Source organism: Crinia signifera, chromosome 3, assembly GCF_055691185.1.
Source record: "Crinia signifera chromosome 3, ASM5569118v1, whole genome shotgun sequence".
Classification (NCBI taxonomy): Eukaryota; Metazoa; Chordata; class Amphibia; order Anura; family Myobatrachidae; genus Crinia; species Crinia signifera.
The window spans coordinates 59,213,790-59,221,759 of NC_139219.1; positions in this window are offsets into that span (position 1 = coordinate 59,213,790).

Genomic DNA, 7,970 nt, shown 5'->3' on the forward strand with positions numbered 1-7,970 from the left:
GGACAGTGTAAGTTTCTGCTTTGGGGGGGGGGGAATTATTCCCACCTTACCCTGGTTTATAGAATTTACATTGCTCGTCTTTGCGCTGATGTATTTCTTTATACATGCACAAACAATCCTGTAGATGGCAGCATTGCCAAATACTATTGCCGTAATGTACATGTATTCTCCAGGTTTGTCACAGCCAAGTTAATGGGTGGAATTAAGAATTTTTGCACGGTAAATCAGGTATGTATTTCTAAACATGTATTTTAACCACATTTCTTATCCATATAAAATGCACAAATATTCATACTAAAGCATATAGCTAGAATAAAACCGGTTTGTGGGCACAAGTCCCCGGCCCTAAAGAGAAATCCTCCAAAGACACAATCCATCAACCAGCAGGGGTGCCACCCGACATCGCGAGGCCTTATACCAGGGCTCGACAAATTTCTTTAAAAACTAGGAGCCAGGATGAAAATGTAGGAGCCAGATATACTAATAACAGGGACAGTGCATTACATGTACACATGCCATAATGGCCATTACATATACCACATGTCGTAATGTCCATTACACAATATGCCACACACTTTAATGCCTAATATGTATAATACCACATGCAGTAATTACATATTATGCCACATAAGTTCCGCTTACCTACATGCTCTTTGATATGGCTTTCATGCTTGATGCCAGGGGTTAACATGCTCTGCCAGGGGTAAATTCTTGTTGCTATGGGTGCCACTATAGGAGCTCCCCAGCCTTGCCATCCCCAGGGCAGGCCTCAGTAGTGTCAGAGATAATGCCCCCAGTAATGTCATGCTGCCAGCAGTGATATAGACAAAAATGGCCCCAGCAGTACCATGGATATAATGCCCCCAGCAGTGCCATGCATATAATCCAAATAATACTCACTGCCCTGGCAGGCCTCTTCTGCTACTGCCTCCTTACTTATCTGAGGGGAGAAGCAGAGATCAAGCTTCTCCCTCCAATGGATGACCCCGGCTGCCATTACAAATATGGTGCCAACTCATTGAGCCGGCTGTGCATCCCCCATGCCCAAGACTGCTCGGATGGGGCACCCTACGGCCAGCCAGAGCCAATGCCTGACTAGCCCCTATTAAGCCGCTCTCAGCAGAGGTGTTCAGCGGCATGTCAGTGCAGCGGGGGGGGGGGCACTTGGAAGAGCTGACAGTCGCTGACACACCACTGTTTCCCCTCTCCCTCCACTGAGAGCGGCTGTCAGCAATTCCTCCGTTGCACTGAAACATCAGTGACCTCATCGGCGTGACAGCGGTCCGGGGAAGGCACATTAGTAACTTAAGAAACGGGCAGGATGCGGCGAACACAACAAGGCTTGTGTGCGGGCCCTGCGGGGGTGGCCGGGCTGCTGCCTGCTGGGGCTTTTGCGGAGGAGGCCGGGCTGCTGTGGTGGGCTGTGTGCGGGGAGGCCGGGCTGCGACGACCAGAATCTGCTTCCTCCATAAAAAAAATCTAGCGCCCCAGGATTTGTCGAGCCCTGCCTTATACTAAAATGTGGAAGTGACGTTGCCAGACGAACAAGACAACACAAACCACAAAGCATCCCGCTTACAATACTCCAAAAAGCACAGAGACAAGCCTCAAAACTTCTGGAACAAAGTCATTTGGAGTGACGAGACCAAACTTTGGCCACAACCATAAATGTTACATTTGGAGAGGAGTTAACAAGGCCTATGATTAAAGGTACACCATTCCTACTGTGAAACACAGGAGGTGGATCACTGATGTTTTGGGGATGTGTGAGCTACAAAGGCACTGGAAACTTGCTCAAAATTGATGGATGAATGCAGCATGTGATCAGAAAATACTGGAGGAAAATTTGCACTCATCAGCCCGGAAGCTGCGCATGGGATGTAAGTGGACGTTCTAACATGACAATGATCCAAAACACAAGGCCAAGTCTACCTGTCATTGGCTACAGCAGAATAAAGTGAAGGTTCTGGAGTGGCCATCTCAGTCTCCTGACCTCAATATCATTCAGCCACTCTGGGGAGATCTCAGTCGTGCAGTTCATGATGTATAAAAGGCCAGGCTTATGGGTCAAACTCATATTTTCGCCAAAAGATTTGTATAAAATGTATCATAAATTACTAATTTTCCATATGCATTAATATAATATAATTAGTATTGAAAATATTTTCTCCAAAAGATTTGAATAAAATGTGAGTTTGACCCATAAACCTGGCCTTTTATACATCATGTATCTATTGGTCCCGAGTTAGTGCTTTAAAATAATTCTGTATCACGTCCATAATTTGTGTTACAATATAAAACAGGGGTGTCAAACTCAAATTCATCGGGGGTTTGGTCACCCTCAAAGGGCCGGTTGTATCTGTAGGACTATGTGTCCACTCTTTATTATCATAAATTATTGTCACTGCATACAATTATTGTATACTCAGCAGTAGCATTTCCCTCCTGCTATTGCTGTGAACTGCAGTGCATTAGGGCACACGCTGCCTGCACAGGGGTCAGCACTCAGTCTTAGGGCATATGTCCTGCTTATTATCATGGGACACAGCAATTAATGATGGGCTGCAATGTGCCAGTGCACACACACACACACACACACACACATACATAGGCAGAGAGTTTGACACTTACCCGCTCTGATGCGTCCACTCCAGTCTGAGCTGCTCCACCACCAAGGACACAGCTGCGCTCTTACACAGACACATTTCCCCTCCCTCCTGTGAGTAGCGCTCCTCGCACTATCTATCCAGGAGTGGGGGGGCAGCGTGCTTAAGGTCACTGTGCAGTGCACACTCAGCAGTAAGTGACCTGGAGCGCACAGCAGCACCAGTCACCACGACGGACCTGCTCTTTCCTCTCTCTGGCTCCTATACAGCAGGTGGGAGCGGAGGAGGGGTTGACGACCGGCGGCACTGCACTAGAGGGCAGACGTTCTCTGGCTTGTAGGCTGCCGCGCATGCGCTGAAGAGACGGCTTTCTTGTTGAAAAAAAAACAACCCGAGAATAAAAGGTGAAGGCTGGCGGCGGCTGCGCGGGCCACATGAAGAGGTCTGGCGGGCCGGATTTGGCCCGCGGGCCTTGTGTTTGACACCCCTGATATAAAAGCTTTGAAATGGGTCTAGGAATACGTCTGTTCATTAAATTATAATGACATTGATTTAGGTTCTCATGGTCTTATGCAGAGGCCATTTTTTCTAAAATACACTTTTTTGCATTTGAATTCACTATTATACGTTCAGGTGAAAAGTCCTTTATTAATGCCGCAATAAAGTGATAATTTTCACATAAAAATTGTGATTCATAAAACATTGTCCCCTTACTTATAAGAAAACCTCACTTTTATAGAAAATATGTTGTTACTTACCTTAGCATCAGCTTCCAAATGAAGGATATAATTGTTTGAAAGAGTCTTGTTTTCTCATCAATTAGAACTGGACAAGACAACCAGGAAACAACCTGTCCAAGTAGAGTCAGCCTTTTGCCTCAAGGGAATGAATGATCTACAGCAGGCTTGTCCAACCCGCGGCCCGCATGTGGCCCAGGTCGGGTAGTAATGCGGCCCAGTGCATTTTAAGAAATTCTAAGTATAATATAGGGCAGGGTTCGCCAACCCGTTGCTCGCGAGCGACAGGTAGCTCGCCGGGTGTTTTCAAGTAGCTCGGCATGTTTAAGTGACCTCCTGCCGCGTAGACTGAGGTTCCTTGCTTGGCGGCAGGAGGTCAGGAAGTGATTTAACGCCGCGTTTGTAGCCCTGACTTTGCGGCAGTGACCTCCTGCAGCGTAGCGGTTGGCGGCAGGAGGTCTCAGAGTGCCGCGTGACCTCCTGACGTCCCCAGCGTATGAATTTGCGCAATTTCTATAGACGCCACAGCCTCTGCTCAAGAGTCAGTCCTGCGCCACAGCCTCTGCTCTGCGTTAGGTAAAAATTTCGTTTTCACTGCTTGAGGTACACACCTTGATGATTATTAATTAATGAGCATCAAGGTGTGGGGCATATGTTTAATGGGCATCATTTGAGTGGCATATGTTTAATGACTCATTAAACATATGCTACACACATGATGCCCATTAAACATATGCCCCACACCTTGATGCTCATTAATAATCATCAAGGTGTGTGGGTCATATGCCACACACATGATGCCCATTATAAAAATGGCCCACACCTTGATGCTCATTAATAATGAGCTTCACGCTGTGGGGCATTTGTATAATGGGCATCATGTGTGTGGCATCATGTGTGTGACATATGCCCCACACACCTTGATGATTATTAATTAATGAGCATCAAGGTGTGGGGCATATGTTTAATGGGCATCATTTGTGTGGCATATGTTTAATGAGCATCAATGTGTGGGGCATATGTATAAAGGAGCTTCACGCTGTGGGGCATTTGTATAATGGAGCTTCACATTGTGGGGCATATGTATAATGGAGCATCACGGTGTGGCATATGTATAATGGTGCATCACGGTGTGGGACATAGATAATGGTGCATGACAGTGTGTGTGGTATATGTATAATGGAGCTTAATGTGGGGCATATGTATAATGGAGCATCACGGTGGGGCATATGTATAATGGTGCATCACGGTGTGGGGCATTTGTATAATGGAGTATCATGCTGTGGGGCATATGTATAATGGGCATCATGGGTGTGGCATATGTATAATGAGCATCCAGGTGTGGGGTATATGTATAATGGAGCATCACGGTGCAGGGCATATTTATAATGGGCATCACAGTATGCGGCATAGGTATAATGGGCATCACAGACTGCACTATTGGGGTCATGTGTATCTGGCACTGTACTATTGGGGGCATATGTGTATCACACCACCATTTTCCATGGCCGCACCCCATGTGGCTACAGCTCTTAGAGAGCTGACCATGCCCTCATATTGGATGATCAGGTATCGTTACTGTTATTTTATTTTATGTGCGGCCCAAACCAAATTTTCAACTTCTAATGTGGCCCAGGGAAGGTGAAAGGTTGGACACCCCTGATCTACAGTATATACAGTACTTAATCCACACATACCAATAAAGAAATTGGGTAGGAAATATTTCTTTGGGTAGGAATAACCAAACCAGCCAGAGACTCAGGGCTCTGACTGTTGTTATTCAAGGTTAATTTGGAATGTGTGGCTACCTGGCAGCATGGTGGCTAGAATTTAAATCTCTCCTTACTATGGTCAGGAGTTCAGTTCCAGACCAAGAACTTATGCACTAAGTTTATATGTTTTCTCCCTTGTGTGGGTTTCCAACAAGTTCTCTGGTTTCCTTCCACACTCCAAAAACTCCCTATAGGCTATTTGGATTCTGTCAAAAAATATAGAGTCGACTTTGCCGTATTCAATGCCACTCACCGCAGCTGGCGAGAGGGTTAAACAGTGAGGATCAGCGATCCTCGCTGTTTAACCCCCTCGCCGGCTGCTCACCCTAATTAACGTTTCGGGGCAATCCTTGGTGTCACAAGATGGCAAGGATTCCCCAAACAGCGAGATCCGAAGCTAATCCGCTGCATTTAGCCGCGGGTTTCGCTGCTTCTGCGACTGCATACGCTGATTCCCCCTCGCTCAAAAACCGGAGCGAGGGGGAATAGGCGTATGAGGGGGAGGTCAGTTGAATACTGACAGTGCGAGCGGTGACAGCGAGCAAGAAGCCCTGCTCACAGTCACCGCTCGCCCACAGCATTGAATATACCTTTCTGAGTGAATGACAAATATTCTCTGCACAGAGCTGTGTAAGATGGTTGCACTACAGAAATAAATGATAATTTAAAAGTCAGCCTTAAAAATGCTAATAGGAAGAAGTTAAATTTATGAGAGCCACAAGCTACCCCAGTACTGCAAAACAAGTGCAAGCTTACAGCATTCATTTATACGGTGAGATAGGCTAGAAAAATGAGCATTAGAATATGGCAGCTATAGACAATGCCACCTTTTATCCAGTTACCGGTGATACAGTTCTCATTAAGGGGCCCATTTATCATTCAATATTTGTGGCTAAATCCCAGAGTTAGCCGCAAATATAAAGTATGACCTGAATGTATCAGGAGGGGCTGCAGCAGGAACCTCCGATCCCTCCTGCACCACTGCCAGCCGCACCCCATAGGTTACTATGGGGAAAGCAAAGCTGCCCAATGTATCATTGGGCAGCATCTCTTCACTGGGCTACCACCATTCTGAGACGGTAGCCCATTGTAGACTATGGGCTATGGTCACACATGCAGACCCCCCCCCCCCCAAGATTGGATCGCATATTACAGTGTCTTGTAGGACGTGCAGGCAACCTAATGTCCATAAATGCATTACATCTGAATCTGTTGCTAGGGCAGTGTTATCGAATGTAAATCACCGGTTGTATTGATCGGTATCACAATAAAAATATGTATAGTAGAAAAGAATAGGTCAACCCCAAATGGTCGACAGGTAAAAAGGTAGATTGCTTAAGATCAAGCTCAACAGGTTCAAAAGATCAACATGACTATGGTCGAAAAGCTTTTGTTTGTTTTTTGAAGGGTTTCATCATTTTCCATCCAAGTTAAACTACTACTGGGACCAGTAACCTGTGCTAAGCACAGCGCAAGGCTCCTTCCTTGAAGCGAAGCGAGCAGAGAAAGCCAAAAAGTGGTACATATTTCCACTTATTTCTCAAATATGGTGAAACATACAAAAAAAACTTGTGTCAACTATTTTCATGTCAACCTTTCTCCGGTCAACCTTTTTTGAATGTAGACTAGTTGGGGTTTAACCAAAACGGACCCTAGCTGATCTGCAATGCCACAGGGGCCCAATTGAAATAGGCTACAGCACACATGCTTGCCAAACTTCCAGTAGGGAGATGTGGGAGGCATGGTACCATAAATTGTATAATCATAGCCCAATTCCCAGCAACTCAATACCATGAGCGTGAAGGCATTGCTTCCTCACATCACTGTTCTCGTGGCTCTGTGTGGAATTTTTATATGATCACCATGCTTACGTGGGTTTCCTCTAAGTTACACAATTCAAAAATATACCGGGGGCACAGTTGGACAGCTTACAGGGGAAACACCCAGTGAGGCTCCAGACTGTGACCTTGAATTATATTATCATACATAGGTTACCTTATACTGCACAGGACTAGGGCATATTTTCTACAGTATATTCCTGTATCAAGGAGTCTATACCTCTAATGGTTAAGCAATCCAATATACAGGCTGATCACACCCCTACACTTGGGCCCTGCCCACTTCATTCCCCCAGTGGGCTCTTTATGCCCCAGACACCGATTGGTAGGTTAACTGACTCCATACAAAATAATTGACCCTAGCGTGTAAGTGTGTTTATGTACATAGGCAGCCTACATGAGTCAAGTGGTTTTGATAAGTCTGAGCAGCTTGAGGTGAATGCAATAAAAAACCAATATAGCCATCAAGTTGCTTAAAGCTGCCCATACACCTGAGCGATGGGCATACGATCTGAACAATTTAGATGGGTCATGCGATGGATCATGCACGGTCCCGTGGGTCATGAGGTTGGCCCTCAGATCAGACATGCTGCTTTTAAAGCACATAAGTTCGCTCGTTTGACCGCACTTACGACCTGCATTCGACCAGGTCTTATGCAGGTCATCCTCATGCAGACCTTAAATACAGAATACTGTGCCACAAAAGTTGGGTAAGTCTAGTCTACTCTCTAGGTAGTCTGGGAGATATCCCAGAAATTCAGATATCCCAAAAATGAACGGAGAGTAGGTAAGCATGGAGTACACTCTTTTTTGAGCTCTGAAACAAGAATTATCCCAGCAAAATAATTCTTACCCTAAAACTCCACATTGTAATAGAAAAAGTACCATAATATTCCATTCCATTATCCACATAACATGTTTTTAGGAGGGTATGCATTCCAAGAACATCTAAAAATGCAGGAAGCTTAGGTTAGTTAGGTAAAATTTCAGTAAATGAAGACACAAAGTAAACATTAA